At 45.4% G+C, this 20,371-nt stretch overlaps 1 protein-coding gene across 15 annotated transcripts in view; it reads right to left on the bottom strand.

The window, feature by feature from the left end:
• CALD1 (caldesmon 1) overlaps nt 1-20,371 on the bottom strand; it is a 306,807-nt gene that overhangs the window by 50,218 nt on the left and 236,218 nt on the right. The window lies entirely within an intron of this gene.

Below are 20,371 nucleotides of genomic sequence, written 5' to 3'. Positions count from 1 at the left end.
AGATGCCCGAGAGAGAACTCAGAACCTTTTGCATGGAGATTTAGTGAAGTGTGTGATCAATATGCTGATGACAGTCAAATCTATTTTCCACTATCAGCTTTATCAGGAAATAAAGTTAGGGAATAACTTCCATAAATGCCTGCTAGAAGGTGGTAATGGGCTGGATGAGGGATAACAAACTGAATTTGACTCTAAATAAGATAAGAGATACTGATTGGGGAGGTTGTGTGTGTGTGTGAAGACCTGAGATATGGTTTAGATCTGCCTGTTCTCAGTGGGGTTACACTCCACCTGAAAGATTGGGTACATAGCTTGGGAGTGCTCCTGGATTAAAGATTACCTCTGGTTTCTCAGGTTGAGGCAGTGGCCAGGAGCACAATTTATCAGCTTTGGCTGATATGTCAGCTACATCTATTTCTGGAGGTAAATTGCCTTAAATCAGTAGTAGTCAACAGGCTTGACTATTGTAATGCACTCTACATGGGGCTGCTTTTGTACGTAGTCCAAAAACTACAACTGGTACAGAATGCGGCAGCCAGGTTGGTATCTGGGACAACCTGAAGGGACCATATAGCACCAGTTCTTAAAGTATTGCACTGGCTGCCAATGTTTCTGAGTGAAATAAAAAGTGCTGATCAATACCAATAAAGCCCTGAACAGCTTAGGTCCAGGGTACTTAAGAGAGAACTCCCTTTGTCATGAACCTTGCTACCTATTAAGATAATCTGGAAGGTCCAGTTACAGTTGCCACTAGCTCATTTGGTGGTGATTTGGGGCCGGGCTTTCTCTGTGATTGCCCCAGGGCTTTGGAATGCACTCCTTGTTTAAAAAGAAAAGAAAAAGAAAAAGGGCTTCTCCATCTCTGCTTGGTTTTTAAAAGACTCTTAAGACACACCTGTTTTCTCAGGCTTTTAATTAAAACTACTTTAAAAATGTTTAATTGACTCTCTGGAATTATTTTGTTTTATTCTGTGTTTTGTTTTTAATTGTTTTTATTCTGTGAAAGTGTTTGAAGTGTTGTAACTTGGATTATGTACACCGCCTGGAGAGAGAGTTATCAGATTGTATATAAATATGATTAATAAGTAAGTAAGTAGGTAAGTAAGTAAATAAATAAATAAAAATGCAAGCATGCAGGTGCTCTTCCCAGAGCAACCCCATCTCCTAAAGGGAATATCTTACAGTGCTCACACATTTATTTTCAGCACTTCTGCAACACCCAAGAGCAACAGAGTCTTGTCTTTCAAAAGAAAACCCTAGGACTGATTCAGACACTTAACGAGAGTGAAAATCCTACCCTGTGGTGGAGGCGTGGGCATGTACATGCTATGCACCACATTCATCACCTAGTAGTGTGACACCAGTGCTCTGTGGAGACCTGAACATGCCAAGGCCCTCCAAGATGGTAAGCGTGCCTAATATCTGACAGTGCTCACAAATGTCATCTCCCATTCAAATGCAAACCAAGGTGGGCCCTGCTTAGCAAAGGGGACCGTTCATGCTCTCTACTACAAGACCAGCTCTCAGGTCTCCATGCACCTGTGGTAAGTCAGGGATTTCCCTGCGTTCATCCCTTGGTTGAGTAATTTACACCAGGTACCAGCCTCACTTACAACACACACAAGGAGTATCCAATCCAAATGTTGACAACAATAAGAGCAAATAGTAGAGAAAGTAGGGGTGAGATGGTATCAAGGGACGAGTGCCTGCAACTGAATGAATGCAGTTACACATGTAACTTCCTTACTATATTATTACCGTGAATATTTATATACCGCTTTTCAACATTAAAAAAGTTCACAAAGTGGTTGACACAGAAAAAGAAGTAAGATGGTTCCCTGTCCCCAAAAGGCTTATAATCTAAAAGGCAACACAAGGTAGACACCTGCTGCAGTCACTGGAGGTATGCTGTGCTGGGGCTGGATAGGGCCAGTTGCCCTCCAGAAGCGAAATATAAAGAGAAGCACCACTTTAAAAGGTTCTTCTTTCTACTGAGGCTGAGAGCAAAAGGGTTCAGCCAAAGGCTTCTTGAGGGACGCAAGGCAAAAGACGGAGGCAGCATCACAAAGGTGTTATGTGAGAAAGGCTCAGGCATAATGGGCAGCAAGGGCACCATACATTCCAAAATGCTCCACTGCAGCCATTTTCTGACAGCTTCCTGGAAAACGTATTTTTAAGAAACACACAGGGAAAGTAATGTCAGGCTGGAAGCAGCCCTTAGAAGAAGATGAAGGGGAGGGTTGGGGAAAGAGGGAGCAGTGAGCAGAGAAAGCTGATTCAGCAAACATGCCGCACTTCGGTTTCTTTTGGAACTCATAAAACCTGAAAGCCCATCTGGCCGCTGGGTAAAGACTCCATGCGCCGTGCCAAAGCTCGAGTGGAAGATTTGCTCCTATGCGGTATTCCTTGGCTTAAGCACAGCTTAAGCTTTTATTGTGGTTTCTCTGCTCCACCACAGCCATTGCCGTAGCTTTGATGCTTGTTGGTTAGGTCTTGCCATAAAAATAAGAAAAAGGCACGTCAGCAGGGCAGCCCATGCTAGGAGCAGAGTTCAAAGCCGAAATATGGGCAAGAGCGGAGAAGTGGGGGGGGGAGGAGGGCTTGTGAAACTTTGGCCTAAATGAGCAGAGTCTGGCACAGAAAGCAAAGGAGGATCCCAGTGGACCTGGAGGTAGACATGCAGCCGATGCCAAAACCAGTACGTGGGAGTGCAGTTCTCCTGTCCTCAAGAATATCTAGTATAAAACGCCCATGCCCAATGGGGTGGGGCCCCCAGTGGCAGGGCGTCTGCTCTGCATGCAGAAGGTCCCAAGTCCAATCCCTGGCATCTCCAAGTAGGGCTGGGGGAGACTCCTGACTGAAAACATGGAAAGCTGCTGCCAGTCGGCGTAGACTGAACTAGATGGAGCAAAGGTCTGACTCAGTAGACAGCAGCCTCATAGGAACATAGGAAGCTGCCATATACTGAGTCAGACCATTGGTCTATCTAGCTCAGTATTGTCTTCACAGACTGGCAGTGGCTTCTCCAAGGTTGCAGGCAGGAATCTCTCTCAGCCCTATCTTGGAGATAATGCCAAGGAGGGAACTTGGAACCTGGATGCTCTTCCCAGAGTGGCTCCATCCCCCGAGGGGAATCTTACAGCGCTCACACTTCTAGTCTCCCATTCATATGCAACCAGGGCAGACCCTGCTTAACTAAGGGGACAAGACATGCTTGCTACCACAAGACCAGCTCTCCTCCAAGACCAGCTCTCCTCCTCCTATGTTCTTCCTCTGACCTGGGGTCACAGAGTCCTGTATTTCCCCACCCCTGTTCCATGTCACTGACTGCTACTGGTGGGAGTGGGGAAATGGGAGACATGGGCAAGTTCAACAAAGCACCTCCCAGAGGTGGAAACAGGGTGTGCCGCCACTGGCAACGCAACCAGGCATTCGCCATAATCTCCATCTTGATCTTGAACCACAATCCGCTTTGCACAGCAATCATGTCCGGCACGGCTCCCCTGGTGTTACACCAGTGTTTATTTTTATGTGTTTTATTATTTATTTATCATCTTTGTACACTACCCCAAATGTATGTCTCTGGGCAGTTCACAACAACATAAAACAGATGAAAACAAAAATGAAAACACGGAAACAATCTAAAGCCACAATGCTAGTTTAAAAGCTTGGGTGAATAAATGCATCTTTAAAAACCTGTTAAAAGCGGTCAGGGACCAAGAAGCTCTTATTTCAGCAGGGAAGGCGTTCCAGAGTCTCAGAGCAGCAAGAGAGAAGGCCGGTTCCTGAGCAGCCACCAGACCAGTTGGTGGCAACAGCAGAGGGACCTCTCTGGATAATCCTGATGGGGTTCATAGCAAAGAAGACGTTCTCTTAAATACCCTGGGCATAAGCTGTTTAGGGCTTTATAGGTTATAATCAGCACCTTGCATTTTGCCTGGAAACATATTGGTAGCCAGAATAGTTCTTTTAATACAGGAGTAATGTGGACTCTTTGAGATGACCCAGAGACGAACCTGGTCTCCACTGCATAAAGAGTGACTGCAAGACTAAAAGGGAACTGCAGCCAATCAGGGCATCAGCCAATACACATTCAATGCCCATTCAGATGTGTGCCTGCTCTTCGCTCTGTTTGCTGAAGGGAATAATAGTGGAGCCTTCGCAAACACAACAGGGCACAGTTCAGTGGCAGAACATGTGCTCTGCATGCACAAAGTTCCAAGTTCAGTTCCTGACACTGCCAGTTTAAAAGAAGCCAGAGGGCAGAGCTTAGGAAAACCCACTGCCCAGGACCTTGGAGATGAGACGAGGGGAAACAGAGATCCGGCAGCTGTTCGTGTAATTGCTATGTAAAGGGGCTCTCAGACGAACCACCCTGTGGAGCTACAAAGAGCCACTGTGCCAGGTCAGGTCGTCAGTAGGGCTGGCTCAATCCTGTCGCAAAGGTGGCCAATGTGCAGCATGTGACAGCAGGAGGCAGGAGGACACCGACAGTGGAGCACCTGTGAACATCAAAACATCAGAAGAGCCCCTGCTGGATCAGGCCCAAGGAGGCCCATCTAATCCAGCACCCTCTTTCCCACAGTGGCCCACCAGACGCCTCTGGGAAGCCCACAGGCAAGAGGTGGTTATGCCCCCTCATATGCTGTTGCTCCCCTGCAACTGCTATTGGGAGGCATCGGAGGCAGCTTACAGCCATCCCGACTGATAGCCATCGTCAGACGTGTCCTCCGTGCATTTGCCTAAGCCCCGTGAACCCAGCAAAAGCTTCCCAAGGCCTCAGCAGAGGCCTCTTGCAGCCAGTGGTTTTGATTTTGCACAGTCTTCGGAGGTATTCCTCCAGGAGGGTTCCTCGGGGCCGGAAGATGACAGCAGAACCGGACCACAATAAAGGGTACGTCATGACCCTAGACTTCAGCAGTAAAATGCAGCCTGACCCTGAAGAAAGGGAAGCAGCCGGGATAGAGGAGCCCGTCCCAGGCTGAGTTCCAGTCCCAGGTTGATCACTTTTTATCACCGACACAAGGCTGGAGGCCTGTGAGATAAGTTGGTCTGGTGGTAGTGGGCATGAACTGTTCCTTTTCTAAGCAGGGCCCACCTTGGTTTGCATTTGGATGGGTGACTACCTGTGAGCCCTTACAGGATGGGGACAAAGCTCAATGGCAGAGCATCTGCTTGCATGCAGAAGGTCCCCGGTTCCCTCCCTGGCACTTCCAGGTAGAGCTGGGGCGGGGGGCGGGGAGACCCCTGTCTGAAACTTTGGAAAGCCACTGCCAGTCAGTGTCGACAATACTAGGCTAGATGGACCAATGGTCTGACTCAGTATAAGACAGCTTCCTATGTTCCTATAGCTTCAGCCTGCCAGCTGGAAAACTCAAAAGCAGAAACCCTGGAGCCACCATACACAGAGCCTGAGACCCCACAATGAACCAGCCTCTTCCACACCATGTGACTGGTGGTTCCCTAAACTTTTACAATAGTGCCAGTGACAAGCTAGGAGGGATTTGGTGGAATGGAAAAGAGATACACTCCAGACCTGAGACCGCCCTTTTAAAACTGTCCAGGCCAGGAGGCGGAATCTAGGAAGGGTAGTCTGAGCCTGTTGATATTTAAGACCTCATTCAACTTCTGGCCCTTGTCAGAGCTCGGGGCGCGCTATCCAGGGTGCCTTGCCTAGCCTGTTCCTGATTTCAGAACAGCATAAGGTAATGGAAACAATAACCCAATCCAGACATTATGCTGAACGAGTGTACAGATATCTGTACACTCGTACATGTGTTTGTGTGAATGACTGCACCTGTGTTCATTTAAAAAGTGAATCCAGATTCAGGCCCTTCAAATGTATGGGACAGATAAGAAGTGTACTTCTGTACCTGCATTCAACATAACATGTGAATGACTGTACCTGTGTACAGATCTGCCTGTGTGCACTGTACTGAACATAACATATAAATGGGCCTAATGTGACACAAGAGAGCAAATGTGACTGGAGGGATTTGAGGGAGGGCTAGGCCTCAATTAGAGGAACAGCTTGGAGGGTGGGCTTCTTTAAATCAGGAAGAAAGCCCGGGAGAATCAAATCCCTGTGGCCCAATCCAGAGTGAGGGGCAGGGTTTAATGGACAATAGCCTATAGAGGAATAGAGGAGGGGTGTGTTAAAGCTCAGTTCTCCCCTGGAGGCCGGATTAGCAACTACTGTAGGGAAGGAGAAGACTAACAGCCTTGGGCTGGGAATCAACTGGGAGTTCCTTACCTGGAAGTAAGTAGGAAGGAAAGAGACCAGTTTAGATAGATGGATCAGGGAATTTATTTTTGTTTAAGTGCTTGGATCTGACTGCATGGTTCTTGTAGTTCCTGGGGGGAGGGTTTTACTTGAATGGAAGCAGTGATTGTTGATGCCTCTATAGTTTTCCTGATCATCCAATTATTAATAAATCGTTGTTGTTGTTGTTGTTGTTGTTAAAAAGTGTCTCTCCTTATTGGGTCCTGCCCCAGTCACACACTCTTGAAGGCCTAAGGCTGCTCAAGCGTTTCTTGTGGGGAAAGGTTTTCCATTTTACTCTCCCAGAGTATTCCCTTGGAAAGGTGAATCTGCTCACATAAAAAAGTGGATGGTGGCATTCTACCTGGGACTCCTCACAGCTAGAGGAAGGGATTTTGTACCCCCCACCCTGCCTTTTGATCATTACAGCAAATATTCACTTTTGCCTCCTTGTACTGCATTTCCTCACACCACACTTAACCAGCTTTCCACCCATTTGCAACATGTCTCTGAACCAACTCCGTTCCTCATTAAATGCCTGCCCTCTGTGAGCGATTTGCCTGTGCTGGGAAAACAGCCTCATCACCAGAGGTCCCTCCACATTTCCCGGCACCTGATACATCTTATTAAATATTCAGCTGAAAGGAAGCTGCCATGGATGGGCGCACATTTCTCTGTTTCTCTCACCTGGCTCAAAGCATTTTCACCACAGAGCGCACAGAACCCATGACTTTTATGGCTGGCTGCTTGATTGGTTTATTTACTAGGTCTGTTACCGCCTTTCTGCCAATGTACTCAAGATGATTTAAGAGAGTGTGTGTGTGTGTGTGTGTTTAATTTCAACTAAAAGATTACAATATGAAAGAATCTAGGATAAGAAAAAGGAGAGTGAAAAGGAAAGAAAAGTAATACAGAAAAAAGGATAAATCCTTGATCACTAACATAATACATAAATAGTATTTTTAAAAAAAACTTCTGAGGAGATATTTCTTCTTTAAATTAGATAAAATAGCTGGAAATGCCTCATTTAAATATTAAAATAACAGCATACAATCTAAGGGTTAAAAATTTTAAACTTTCCCCCAAACTCCCAAAGGATCCTATTTAAAATGTATGAAAAAGTGCCCACTTTCTCATTTCTTTGGTAGATTGTGATAGGTTGCATCCATCATGCCCTACCACACAACTCACTTTGGTGTCCCATGGGGTAGCAACAATAAGGTGTTTCGAGTTCCCCATTGTTCCCTATGGCTGAAACACTCTAAACGTTTCAAGTTTGTTCTGTCAAAACAACCGGCTCAACTGCTCTTTCGACAACATGTTTTGGCCATGTTGCATTCCGTTTCAAGCTCAAAACAGAACACAAAATCCATTTCATGCACATCTCTACTGTAGACAATACTGAGCTAGACCAGTGGTCTGACGTGGTATATGGCAGCTTCCTATGTAAGGCAGCCTGTTCCAAGGTTGGGAATTCTTCCTCATGTCTAGCTTAAACCCACTTCCTTCTAATTTCAACCTACTGGGTCCAGTCCTGCCCTCAGGAGCAACACAGAACAACTCCACACCTTCTAAGTGACAGCCCTTCAGATATTCAAAGATCACCAGCATATCCCCCACTTGCTGCAGGAGGCCTATCATCTACATGCTCTGCTTGTGGGCCTCCTGGAGGCATCTGGTTGATCACTGCGGGAAGCAGGAAGCTGGGCTACATGGACCTTTGGTCTTATCCAGCAGGGCTCTTCTGGGGGCTGTTGCAAAATGGCTGAGATGATGTGAATGAAGCACTTTAAATTCCTGGAATGTGCTTCATAAATGCTTGGTCACTATGATGATTAAGCATGATAAATAAGTCCAGATGACTCAAGTAAGCAAGACAAGCCATGCTACAGAGAAAGGCAAAAAGTTTCCTAATCCCTCCACACAAGGCCAATAGGTAGTCTCAGCTGAGAGCAAAAGTTCACCCAAGCCACTAATACGGTGACCTCTGTTTTGACAATCGCTTGGACAAACCTCAGATTTACCACCTCTGTGCTTGTGACACAGCAAGATTGTTCCGTCTAGTTTGGACGACGTGCTCAGCTGCATCAGATCACAGTCAAGGACACACACAGTCCAGCACCGAACTTCATGGCAGCATCCTGTCTGGTTAAGACGCAGCTATGTACATTCTGCCTGACCTTACAAGAACCTCCCTGACTTGAGCAGCCAGCTGCATGGAGCAACTGTGGGATTCCATCCTTTGGGAAAGAGAAAAGATGCTTTAAGGGTTAGGGATCTGCACGAATTGAGATTCAAGCACTGATTCGAAGCTGAACTGGTTCGTGGGGCTGTTGAACTGATTCAGCTGGTGGAGGGTGGCCCCAGGTGGGCAGCGAGCAGCACCTTTAAAAGTGAGGACAGCAGGTGCTTACCTGCTCCTCTGCCGCTCCACGCAGCTTCCTGCTGTGGCAGCATGCACCCCAGCAGCCCACACGCACTGGTGGCATGCGCATGGCATCCACACATGTACAGGGGCCATGTGCATGCTGCCACTGCACGCGGGCTGCTGGGGGGCATGCAGCAGCAGTAGGAAGCTGTGTGAAGTGGAGGAGGAGCAGGTCTCCTGTCCTCACTTTTAAAGGTGCTGCTTGCTTCTGCTTCTCCCCGCTTCGCCCTCTCAGATCGATTCAGTGGTCCCATGAGCCGGTTCGGCTTCAAATTAGAGCTCAAATCTCAATTTGTGCACAACTCTATTAAAGATAGTATTGCAGACAGGAAGGTAGGAGAAAAGTAGAAGCAAAACAAGCACTAAAAGAGATTGGAAGACTTGGCCACAGAGAATGTCCCACTATTTCAGGTTTACAGATATTTTAGCTCAGCTCGTGAGCTTCTCACCAGTTAGTCCAGCATTTGGAAACCAAATACCCACTTGGGTGGACTTTGGTCTGATCTAGTAAGACCAGGGTTCCTGGAACTTAGGTCCCCAGATGTTGTTGGACTGCAGCGCCCATCTGAAGGCCATTGCGACTGGAGTCAGATGATGGGACTTGTAGTCCAACAACATCTGGAGACCCAAGTTTCAAAACCGCTGCAGTAAGACTATTCTTATGTTAGGAACATAGGAAGCTGCCTTATACCGAGTCTGACCATTGGCCCATCTAACTCAGTGTCTACACTAACTGGTGGCAGCTCTCCAGGGTTTCAGGCAGGGGTCTTTCCCAGCCCTACCTGGAGATACTGCCAGGGAGTGAACTTGGGACCTTCTGCATGCAAGCAAGCAGATGCTCTTGCATACCGAGATATGGCCCCATCCTCTAAGGGGAATATCTTACAGAGCTCACATGTATCCTCCCATCCAAATGCAAACTAGGGGTGGACCCTGCTTAGCAAAGGGGACGATTCATGCTTACTACCACAAGACATGTACTTCACATCAAATGAGAAAGTCATCAAAACATGTAGACCCACAAGAGGCGCCAGGAAGGGAGAGCCTTTTCCAACTGCTGTTGCTAGCAAGAGCCAAGTCTGCCTAATGACAAGGGTACCTCTGGCCAAGGAAGTGGTTCGAGGCTCTTTGCTGACCTTAATATTTGCATTTGCATCCAGCTAAAAATAAAATGGGTAACACTGCCAGCTATCAGCTACCTCCCTTAGGAAGCATTATGGGTTGGACTGCTTGACAGAACGTTTCTCCTCATTTCAGCTATTGCTGCTTGGAGCCATACGGTTTGGCTCCAAACTCCCATCAAGGAGTCTGTGATTTCATGCTTCTTCTCTCTTGCTTTCTGAACGTCTGTTCTGTTCTACTACACTTATTAGCATTCATTTGTCTTGTGGAGGCTCTGAAATGCTGCAATCCAGACTGCTGTGGTGGGCATCGCACAGAGGATCTGCAGGCTTTTGTGCCAATGAATTTCACATGTAAACACCATACACCATGCAGACTATAAATAATAATAACTAGCTGATCTGGCACAGAGCATCTGTGCCCCTAGTTCATCGCCCCCTTCAGCCCCAGTCCGTTCTCCTCCTCCCAGGCCGCTTCCCCTCCGCCAGTGGCTTCCCGTGCCAGCCGATGTGCCTGGCGCTTTCCCTCCCTCCCCGCCAGCAGTGCTTCCTTTTGCCGGCCAGCTTGGCCGGTGCTCCACTTCCCTTCCCTGCCTGCCCGTTGGCCTGGCCGGCCCTTCCCTTCCCCCACGCCCGCTGGCAGTGCTTTCTCTCACCAGCCAACCTGGCCGGCGCTTCCCTTCCCTGCCCGCTGGCCGGCCTGGCGCTTTCCATCCGGCCGGCCGCTGCTGCCATTTTCTCCCCCATCCCCGTCGCAATCCCCCAGGCAGCTGCTCGCAAACTTTCGTGAGAGCTGCCATACATGGGATTAGCAACGGGTATGCTTAGGAGAATTATATGATAATAATAATTAGGAGGAGGAGGAGAAGGAGGAGGAAACGTGCAGCTTGGTGGATTAACTGGATGCAGAACTGGATGTTTGCAAATCTATTATAAAGCTGTAACCCATCTCTTCCTTTCTAAAAATGTAGCTTGGTAAACAAAGCTCAGAGACCCTTCCGGGTTTTCACCCTGGCAGGGACTTCACCTTGTGGCTGGCAGATGTGGAAGTTCTCCTATGGAACTGTAGAACTTAAAAGTGGGCATGTGCCGAAAAGCAGGGACCGGTTATGACAGGGCTTGACGATTCCTAGGTGCCAGCTTGCCAAGGCGCCTGGAGGTTTAAGCATGGCGCCTGAGCCACGTGAGGGATGGATGCTGCCAGGACTGAGCAGGCAAAGCAGGGGCAGCAGTGGGGGGTGGGGGGCGCAGAGCGGAAGGCACAATATACCGTTTAACTGCCGGTAAACGCTTCCAGACCTGCCACCGCTGACTGGCATCCCAGGCGGACTACAAGCCACTCACCCCACTCACACCTCTCAGCTGGCCCACATGTTGGGATGTGCATGGAACTGGGTTTGGCAATTTGGTTCGAATCTGAACCTAATCTGAGCCGAGGCACCAGTCCGCAAGCCAGTTCAGTCGAACCGGCTGGTGGTCCAGCCCATTCGGTCGAACTGGGTCGATCTGGTTTGAGGGCTATGGTGCCTGGTTCGAGCCAGTATGGTGCCCTTGGAGAGAGGGCACCATACTGGCTTTGTTGGCGGCAGCTCCTCTAAACCCCGCTCTTAAACAATTATCTTTCCACTGGCCACCATGTAGGCACATCGTCCAGCAAAGTACTATGGGCGGAGCGAGTGGCCCACTGCCCACTTGGGATGCTGTCCTGACACCTCATATGGCTGCCATGCAGGCACATTGGTCAGCTGCGCAATGTGGGCAGTGCAAGCGGCTCATTGCTCACTCAGGATGCCCAGTGGCAGTGGGAGCATTGACCTGCAGTTAGAGGTATGCTCCGCCTTCCATCCCCCCCCCCTCCACCAGCCACCTCCTCTTCCTGGTCACATTCACCTGGCTCAGGCAAGCAGTGGACCAATGTGGCCAGGAGGACGAGAGAGCAACGTGCCCCACCTTGCTTGCTCTCTTGTCCTCCTGGTCACGTCTGCCCATTGTCTGCCTGAGCCAGCTGAATGCAACCAGGAGGAGGAGTGAGCAAGCAAGGTGGGGAGTCCACCCTCCCATGGAGTGGTGGGCACTGCCAGGAGTGAATGGCAACTCTGTCCCTCCCCTATGGAGCAAGCGGCAGTCTGGCTCCGAAACCTCTGTGATGGCCTCTAGAGTCACAGAATATTTGTCCAGACTTGGATCATGATACATAAGGAGCTTCTTCTGGAGCTTTAGAACTGCACTTGCCCTAGCCTCCCTGTTTGAGGAAGGGGCTACTGCACAGTGGGAGAGAATGGGCTTTCCATGGAGAAGTTCTGCAGTTTAATCCCCAGTATCTCCACTTGAAAGGATCTGAGGGACTAGACTTGGGAAAGACCTCTGCTAGAGACCTGAAGGAGCTTCTGCCAGTTAGAGTTGATAATACTGGCCTGCATGAACCAATGGCTGAGCACAAGGCAGCCTATTGCCTTTCTAATGGAAGGATAGGATCTGAGTGGCAAAGAATGAGATTTTGCCATTGGAATAACAGGGCAGGGGAGCTTCATCATCACATCTGGGACTAATTGGTGCTAGCATTCCTATTTAATGAGTTTGTGAAGTCAGCTGAATAAATACCACAGAGTCACATTTTTTATTTTTTGTAAAAAGTGCAATAATCATAATCATGCTTCCTTAAATGGCTCAGAAAAGGTTGGCCAAAAGACACAAATTCTGAATCTGAAGCAGAAACCTGAAAAATGGAGAGGGTGGGGGGGACTGAGAAATGGTTAGTAACATCCCACACCGCTCAACAAGAGCGAGCCAAGCTACATTCTACAGGGAAAGGCAAAAAGTAAACTCCACTGCAAAACAGACATGCTCAAAAACTGTCTCCCACTGAGGTTTCCTTTCCCTACCAGAAGAGATGGAAAGAAGCAGTCTTAGCAAAGAAAGCATTTGTGGATTCTCTTTTCCCCAAACAGAATGTGCTGTCAGCAAACAGGAAAGATGTTACATCCAGGAAATGCAAAAGGATGATTAAATTCAGTTGTCCCTTTCTGACCCAAAACCCCATCCCCGGCTCCCTTAACCTTCATTTCTTTTCACCCTGACTTCCTATTTTGAAGTTTTTTGTGCACAATATAATTTATGAAACAACTAAATGAGGGGAAAGCGAACTGTTCAGAACTATATGTACCAAAGCAAAGGAGACTTAATATACACTACCACTGTTATTTGATTTTGGCAATAAGGGAGGGTTTAAGAACTAGAACAACAAATTGGACATGCCAGTTTTCATTATTTGGAGAGGATGTCACCCAATTCATAATTACTTGGTGGTGGTTTTTTGGGTTGTTTTTTTTTTTACTTTTTATTTTGGATTTTGTCAATACAGTATTAAAAAAGAGGATACTAGATACAGGTGATGGCTGTTATATGTCCAATGATGGCCTGAATGCTGATCCACTAATTGCATTATGATGAGAGCCAGCGTGGTGTAGTGGTTAGAGTGCTGGACTAGGACCGGGGAGACCCGAGTTCAAATCCCCATTCAGCCATGAAACTAGCTGGGTGACCCTGGGCCAGTCACTTCTCTCTCAGCCTAAATTACTTCACAGGGTTGTTATGAAAGAGAAACTCAAGTATGAACTACACCACTCTGGGCTCCTTGGAGGAAAAGCGGGATATAAATGTAATAATAATAATTATTATTATTATTATTATTGAGTGATCTTGAAGGGGTACAAGAGGTTCTGGTTCATTTTCCATAAGACTACAGGTGCTGCATCAGGCCATGAGTGTTCTAGAAGGAAGTGGGACCCCAAGAATGCCCCTAGGGAAAGAGGGGCTCTCTCTGTCCATATAGTTCTCAGCCCAGAGGCCCACTGCCTGCCTCACTAACTCCAGAGTTGATCCAGAAAAGAGGGAAAAGGGTTTACTGAGTCATAGAGAGAGCCAGCCTAGCCAGCGCCAGTGCCAGAGGAAGGAGAAGAATATGTAAACACTGAAATTGTGTAGCTACAATGCTTGGAGAGAAGCACCAGAAAAATGGGTAAAATCTTGGACCAAGAACAACACTTTTCCTACATCGTGGTCAGGATGTTCAATTCCTGGACAGTTCCAGGCCAATTCTGGACATTTAGCAACCCTACCTGACACCCTGATTAGCAAAGCACAGATGCATCAATTATGTTCCAGACAAGAATCCAAACTAAGGGGAAATGATCTCCCCTTCCTTCTGCAGTTGTCTGTGCAGCTAAAGACATGTCCCTAAGTCTCATGGACATTTTTTCCGGGTGGCACAAGCAGCTACAGAAGGAAAGGGAGATAATATTTCCTTTGTTTGTTGCACCAGTGCTCCATTAGTACGTCAGCTGTAGGCCTCCGATTTGCTAACGGATCAGAGGCAGAAAAATCCCACACAACTCTATGAAAGCAAATCCTAACAAGTCTTTTATCTTAATGCAAGCTTTCTCTGTTAACAATAACAACAAAAAAACTTCCTACAGAAAGATTTCGTAATGCAGATTCCAAAGAACATTCACAGCTTTCTTTACAGCTTTCTTTAGCCATGTACTCTTGTATAATTTACAAATATTCTGTTGACCTTCCTGCTCCTCCAAAAGAATGGAAACGAAACCTATCACTTGCCTCAGCTCCCTGTCTGTAAAAAACCATACAACAGTGACCTACTTTAGAATAGGATTGTGGCAACAAATAAGCAGCATAAAATGCTTTGCACCAGGCTGGGAAAATCTCATAACCAGCAACCGAACAGGGTACCATACCACTCAAGTTTTCAAAGAACACTCAAGATGCTAAGCTGGAGGGTGATGGTGGCAGCTTATGTAAATTATTTTTAGGGAGGGGAGTATAAAGGAAAACAATTCCTACCACCTTGACACCATTTAATGACTGCTCCTGAATGAGCAAAGAGGCTCCATTTAAAGTGCTGACTCTCAGATTTATCCACCCGCCAGTGGCTGTTGCTGGTGTCTACCTTGAGTTTCTTTTTAGAGTGTGAGCCTTTTAGTGGTGGGGAACCATATCCCCCCCCCCACCATGTAAACTGCTTTATAAGAACATAAGAACTGGATAAGGCCCAAGGCCTATCAGGTTCAGCATCCTGTTTCACACAGTGGCCCACCAGATGCATCTGGTGGGCCCACCAGACGTCCACAAACAAAGAGCTGAGGATATGCCCTCTCTCTTGCTGTTGCTTGCCTGCAACTGCTATTGAGAGGCATTGTGCCTCTGAGGCTGGAGGTGGTCTATACTAGTATACAATACTAGTAGCCATTGATAGACCTGCCTTCCATGAATTTGTCTAAGCCCCTTTTGAAGCTATCCAAGCTAGTGGCCATCATCCCATGGCAGAGAATGCAATAGATTAATTATGGATTGATTATTAATTATTTAATAAGCTTGAGAACTTTTTGTGGAGAAAGAAAAGGAAAGATTGTTCTGTCAAGTCAGTGTCAACTCCTGATGCCCACAGAGCCCTGTGGTTTTCTTGATATAATACAGGAGTGGTTTACCATCGCCTTCTCCCACGCAGTATGAGATGATGCCTTTCAGCATCATTCCTATATCACTGTTGCCCGATATAGGAGTTTCCCATATTCTGGGAAACACACCAGTGGAGATTCGAACCAACAGCCTCCTGCTCTGTAGGCAGGTTGCTTCCCCGCTGCACCATTAGGTGGCTTTTTTTGTTGAGAAGGAGTAAAATAATCTTTGTAAAAATAAAATAACATTAATCCACCTCATCATTGCTATGGTAGCATTGAAGATGACAAAAAACTAGGAACAGCAGAGTTCGCCGCTGCTAATTCCACAGTTCACAACTAAGCGAGTGGCGAGTCTCTTATCTATCGTTAGCAGTGGAAAAACAACTGTCTTTATTCAACACCAGCATGGTATTTTTCCAGTGGCTGTTGCTGGTATTTGACTTGTGTTTTTGGATTGCGAGCCCTTTTGGGACAAGGATCCATCTTATCTTCTTCTTCTATGCAAACCACTTGGAGAACTTTTCTGTTGAAAAGGAGCATATAGATATTAGTCGTGGACACCATAATCATCATTATCAGAGAAGGGGAAGAAGGAGAACTGCCTCCAGTTCCTCTTAGGTCTCTACCAACTTCACAGACAGCTTTTGTGCCAGAAACTCCCAGGGCAGATTTGACTGAACCAAATCAATTCAAATCATGATTTTAATCACTTCTCAGGAAAACTAAACTTTAATGATTTAAATCACAATTTAAATCACTATTCAGGAAGATTCTATGCAATTATCGTTTTCTAGTAAAAGTGCATTCTTGTTGTCTGATATAACCTTAATACATATTCACCACCACTCAATGTAGGTTCATTTTTAGAAGACAGATACACACTATACATTACAAGGCAATAATGTATTCTGATTTTTTTCAAATTAGTTTTCATCATAAAATAGGGTGATGATTTGATCGTTTTATTTAGCACCAGAGCAGACGCACACTTGCATGTTCAGACTGATCAGGTCTGCTCATCTCTCATCTCCAAATACTTTTTGTCAAATATGTTCACAGAATATAATCCGAAGTTATGACTACCATTCATGATGATATCTTTTGACCCAGGTTCAATTTTTTACAAATGGTTTTAATAACATTTTAAAATTCGGTCTATTTTTTTTAAAAAAATCAATTTAAATTAAAACAATCTGTGGGGTTGTTTTTTAAAACCATTGATGATTTTTATCCATCCTGGCACCTCCCCATCGCTCATGCCCCAACCTCAGTACAGACATTACACCAGGCTAAGATAAACATCAGACTCTAGCTTTATTTCCTCCCTGACTCTAACAAGAGTTTGTTTACAGCAAGACGTTCACTTTTTGTGTTAAAATGCACAAAAAGCTTTCTGGGAAATTTCATCAGCAATGTGAACATGCATGCAGAGTTGCTTTACTCCAAGTCAGTCCATCTAGTTTAGTACTGACTACACAGACTGGCAGTGGCTCTCCAAGGTTTCAGGCTTTCCCAGCCCTACCTAGAGATGCTGCCAGGGATTGAACCTGGGGCTTTCTGTATGCAAAGCAGATGCTCTACCCACTGAGCTATGGCTCTCTCGCCATTCCCAATGTGACATGGGACTGGATGAAATCCCAGGGCAACAAGAAACATGAGTATTTATTATGATTTATGATTTATTTGTTTGATTTCTATACCGCCCTTCCAAAAATGGCTCAGAGCAGTTTACACCTAGAAAGAAAGAAAGAAAGAAAGAAAGAAAGAAAGAAAGAAAGAAAGAAAGAAAGAAAGAAAGAAAGAAAGATGGATCCTTGTCCCCAAAGGGCTCACAATCTAAAAAGAAACATAAGATAGACACCAGCAACAGTCACTGGACGTACTGTGTTGGGGGTGGATAGGGCCAGTTACTCTCCCTCTGCTAAATAAAAAGAATCACCACGTTAAAAGGTGCCTCTTTGCCAAGTTAGCAGGGGTTAGCAGGAGTCAAGTTTAGAAATCTAGAGATTGTATTAATTACTATCACAGCATGTAGTGAAATAAGAGCCTCCCCATCTCTGACAGCTTTTAAAAAGTCTTTAAGAACACATTTCTTCACTCAGGCTATTAATTAGTGTTGTTTTAATGGTTTTAATGCTGTTTTAAAATATTATTTTAAAATTTTAAAATTGTTGTAATGTGTGTGCCCCTGCCCCCCCAATTTTTGTCTTAATTAATGTTTTACTTTGTTGTTATTCTGTTGTAAACTGCCCAGAGACATAAGTTTTGGGCGGTATAAAAATGTTTAATAAAATAAATGAATGAATGAATGAATGTAGATACATCTACTACTGCCGGCAATGCCCTCTTGGTGAAACAAGAGCTATTGTTCTTGCCTGCTATCATCCAATGACCAGTGGCATTTGGCCATTGGGGCAGGGGATGATGGGGATTGTAGTCCAACAACGTCTGGGAACCCAAGGTTACGAACCCCTGCTCTAGGATGAGTCTCACTTTAATATGTACACTGCCTAGAGATTTACATATCAGGCCATATAAAAATATAAACAAACAAACAAACAAAGGCTAAGAGCAGAAAGGGTTAAAAGGACCCTAAATTAGACCCCAGAACTTACAGTGACCATCTCTGGTTTGGCAGGGAACCTTACCTGTCAGAAAAGAATATGACACCCCAGCCTCCTTTGGCAAAAAGGGGTAAAGGGAAGGGGGCATTTCGTCACCACTCGCTCCTTGCCGCTAGATATGCAAGACTGGAAACGGAAGAAGGCACCTAGAGACAGCATCTCCCCCAAAAAATCCTAGAACTGCTTAAAGTGCAACTCACAGCATAATTTTTTTCCTCAGTTTCGTTTGAAAGATACAGGCTACCTTTCCTTTCAGCCACAGCATTGCAGGTTATCAGGAAAAATTACTCCCAACAGAAAGCAAGCGAAGAGTCTGTCTAAGGACAATTGCACATTAACAGTGCCATTGCCAGGGGTCTCGAACCAGGAACTCTGGTGCCTTGCTCTCAGTGCCACTGGGACAGCTCATGGGGACAGGGGGGTGGGGGGGGGCTGGCTGGTCTGATTCTTGCCCCCTAGCAGTGGCAAGAAGGGAAATTGCAGCCAGCCAACCCAAGAAGAATCAGGTGACTCGGGGAGCCAACTGGGTCCTCACTGGTCCTATAGAAGAATTCCCCTGGGCTTTGCTCTCTCATCTGCTTCTTGGCCTTGGAAGAAGGTGCAAAATGGCCTTGCACCAATCCCACCCTGCCCCTAGCCTGTTTGCTCTGGAACTTGACCATCAAGCCCTCTTAGATTATGTCATCTGCCTCTGGCCCTTTGGAGCATCTGCCTGCTCTGGAACATGACTGCTGCCCTGGGAGAGCTGGTTTGGATGATGTTTAAATCTGATTCCTAGATTTTTCTGTTGCTATATGCAAATTTAGATTTGTTTTTTTAAATACTGGCACTGAAATTCAAGTTAAATTCAAGGGTGCCCCATAAATATATCCCCTCATTGCACGAATGGGACATTTACTTACCCTGTAGGAAATACTATGTTATTAAGTTTTGGGCACCCCACAACCATTTAAAATTTCAATCCCACTCATCGACTTCTAAGAGAGAGGAAGCTCAACATTTCCAGACAATCACAGAAAAAGAGATGTGAAATGTCCTGAAATTTTGAAGATATTGAGAACACATCCCTTCTCTTGATTTAAAAAGTTGTTTTAAGAATAGCAGAAATATTTGCAGTATTTGGATCTCATATACCAAATCTGGTTCTATATTTTGGGTACATAAATACCTCATGAAATATACCTGCTTTGATTTAACAAAAGTAAAATAAACTCTGTAACAAAAGAAACTCCTTTTTGCAGAGAAACAGCTGGGAAGCAAATATATTCAAATGTATTCAAAATATTGTGACAACACTAGACACTTTTGTCTTCAGTAGACTATAATATAATATATGTAGACTAAACCAATATAAAACTCCTACCATTGTACAGGTGTTTTGAAAAGGGAAGTTAAACCAAAACCTTTTCTAATTTAATCAGCTTCTGTGTCCATAGAAGCCATTTCTTCCATTTACGAACTTTCACCACATTCTCCTGATGCTTTAAAAAAGTGAAGTTTTTTTTATACAGAATTGAAACGGAACACATTTCTTGCCTCTTCCACACAATCCCCAACTTCTTAATGTATGTTTGGAAACATTTTGAAAGTGAACCAAATTTCTAATTCTGTTCACATTGAAAATGCCTGCTAGAAAACAGTAGAAGAGACTGAAGGATAATCGTCATAACGATACCATTTTAAACACTGCTCCACGTTTGGGATTTCATTGTGAAATCATATATTTCACAGGGAAGTTTAGATTATTCCAAAATTTTGAGACCGGTAATATTTAACTGATTAAAAATATTCTTAGTTAACTGGAGAGTCAACCCCTGTTAACTGTGTAGCAACAAGTTATTTTAAAAGTGCTAATTATTTTTAAGTTTTTATAAAAGTATATATGCACTTATAAAAAAGCATATGGTAGACTCCTTCTTAGAAAAAGCACTCCTCTTTCTAAGCAGAGCTGTTATAATATGTTGCTCTAAGGAAGAACATATGGTAGAGTTCAGATGACAATCTAAACTGGGGTGGACAGACTTAAAAGTTTCTAGAAATCTGGCAATTATTTATTTATTTATTTATTGCCAGAGCCTTGGCAACTTCCAATAAAATGGCAGCTTAGAGAGGCAGAGCCAGTTGCAAAATGGTGGCTCTGGTGGGCAGAGCCAGTCGCAAAATGGTGGCTTGTATAAAAGTTTACATCTACAGAATAAGGAATTTTAACACCAAAGCACGGAATTGCAGACAAATTTTGCTGCAAGAGTGCAAAATAGTCTGTTTAGTGGAGAAAGAAACAGAGAAATGAATGGGAAAGTAAAAGCAATCCTGAGCAACCAAACAGAGAGAGAGATTAAAAATGGTGCAGCCAGCCACAGCCACATCCAGCCAGCCTATCAGATTTATCATACTGGCTGGAAGAGAAGGGTGGGAGAAGCAAGCCAAAATGCCTAGAAAGTTACTTCAGAGAAGACTGG

The sequence above is a fragment of the Hemicordylus capensis genome, chromosome 5 (genome assembly GCF_027244095.1).
Source record: "Hemicordylus capensis ecotype Gifberg chromosome 5, rHemCap1.1.pri, whole genome shotgun sequence".
Lineage (NCBI taxonomy): Eukaryota > Metazoa > Chordata > Lepidosauria > Squamata > Cordylidae > Hemicordylus > Hemicordylus capensis.
This window is presented reverse-complemented; position numbering and strand designations above follow the sequence as displayed.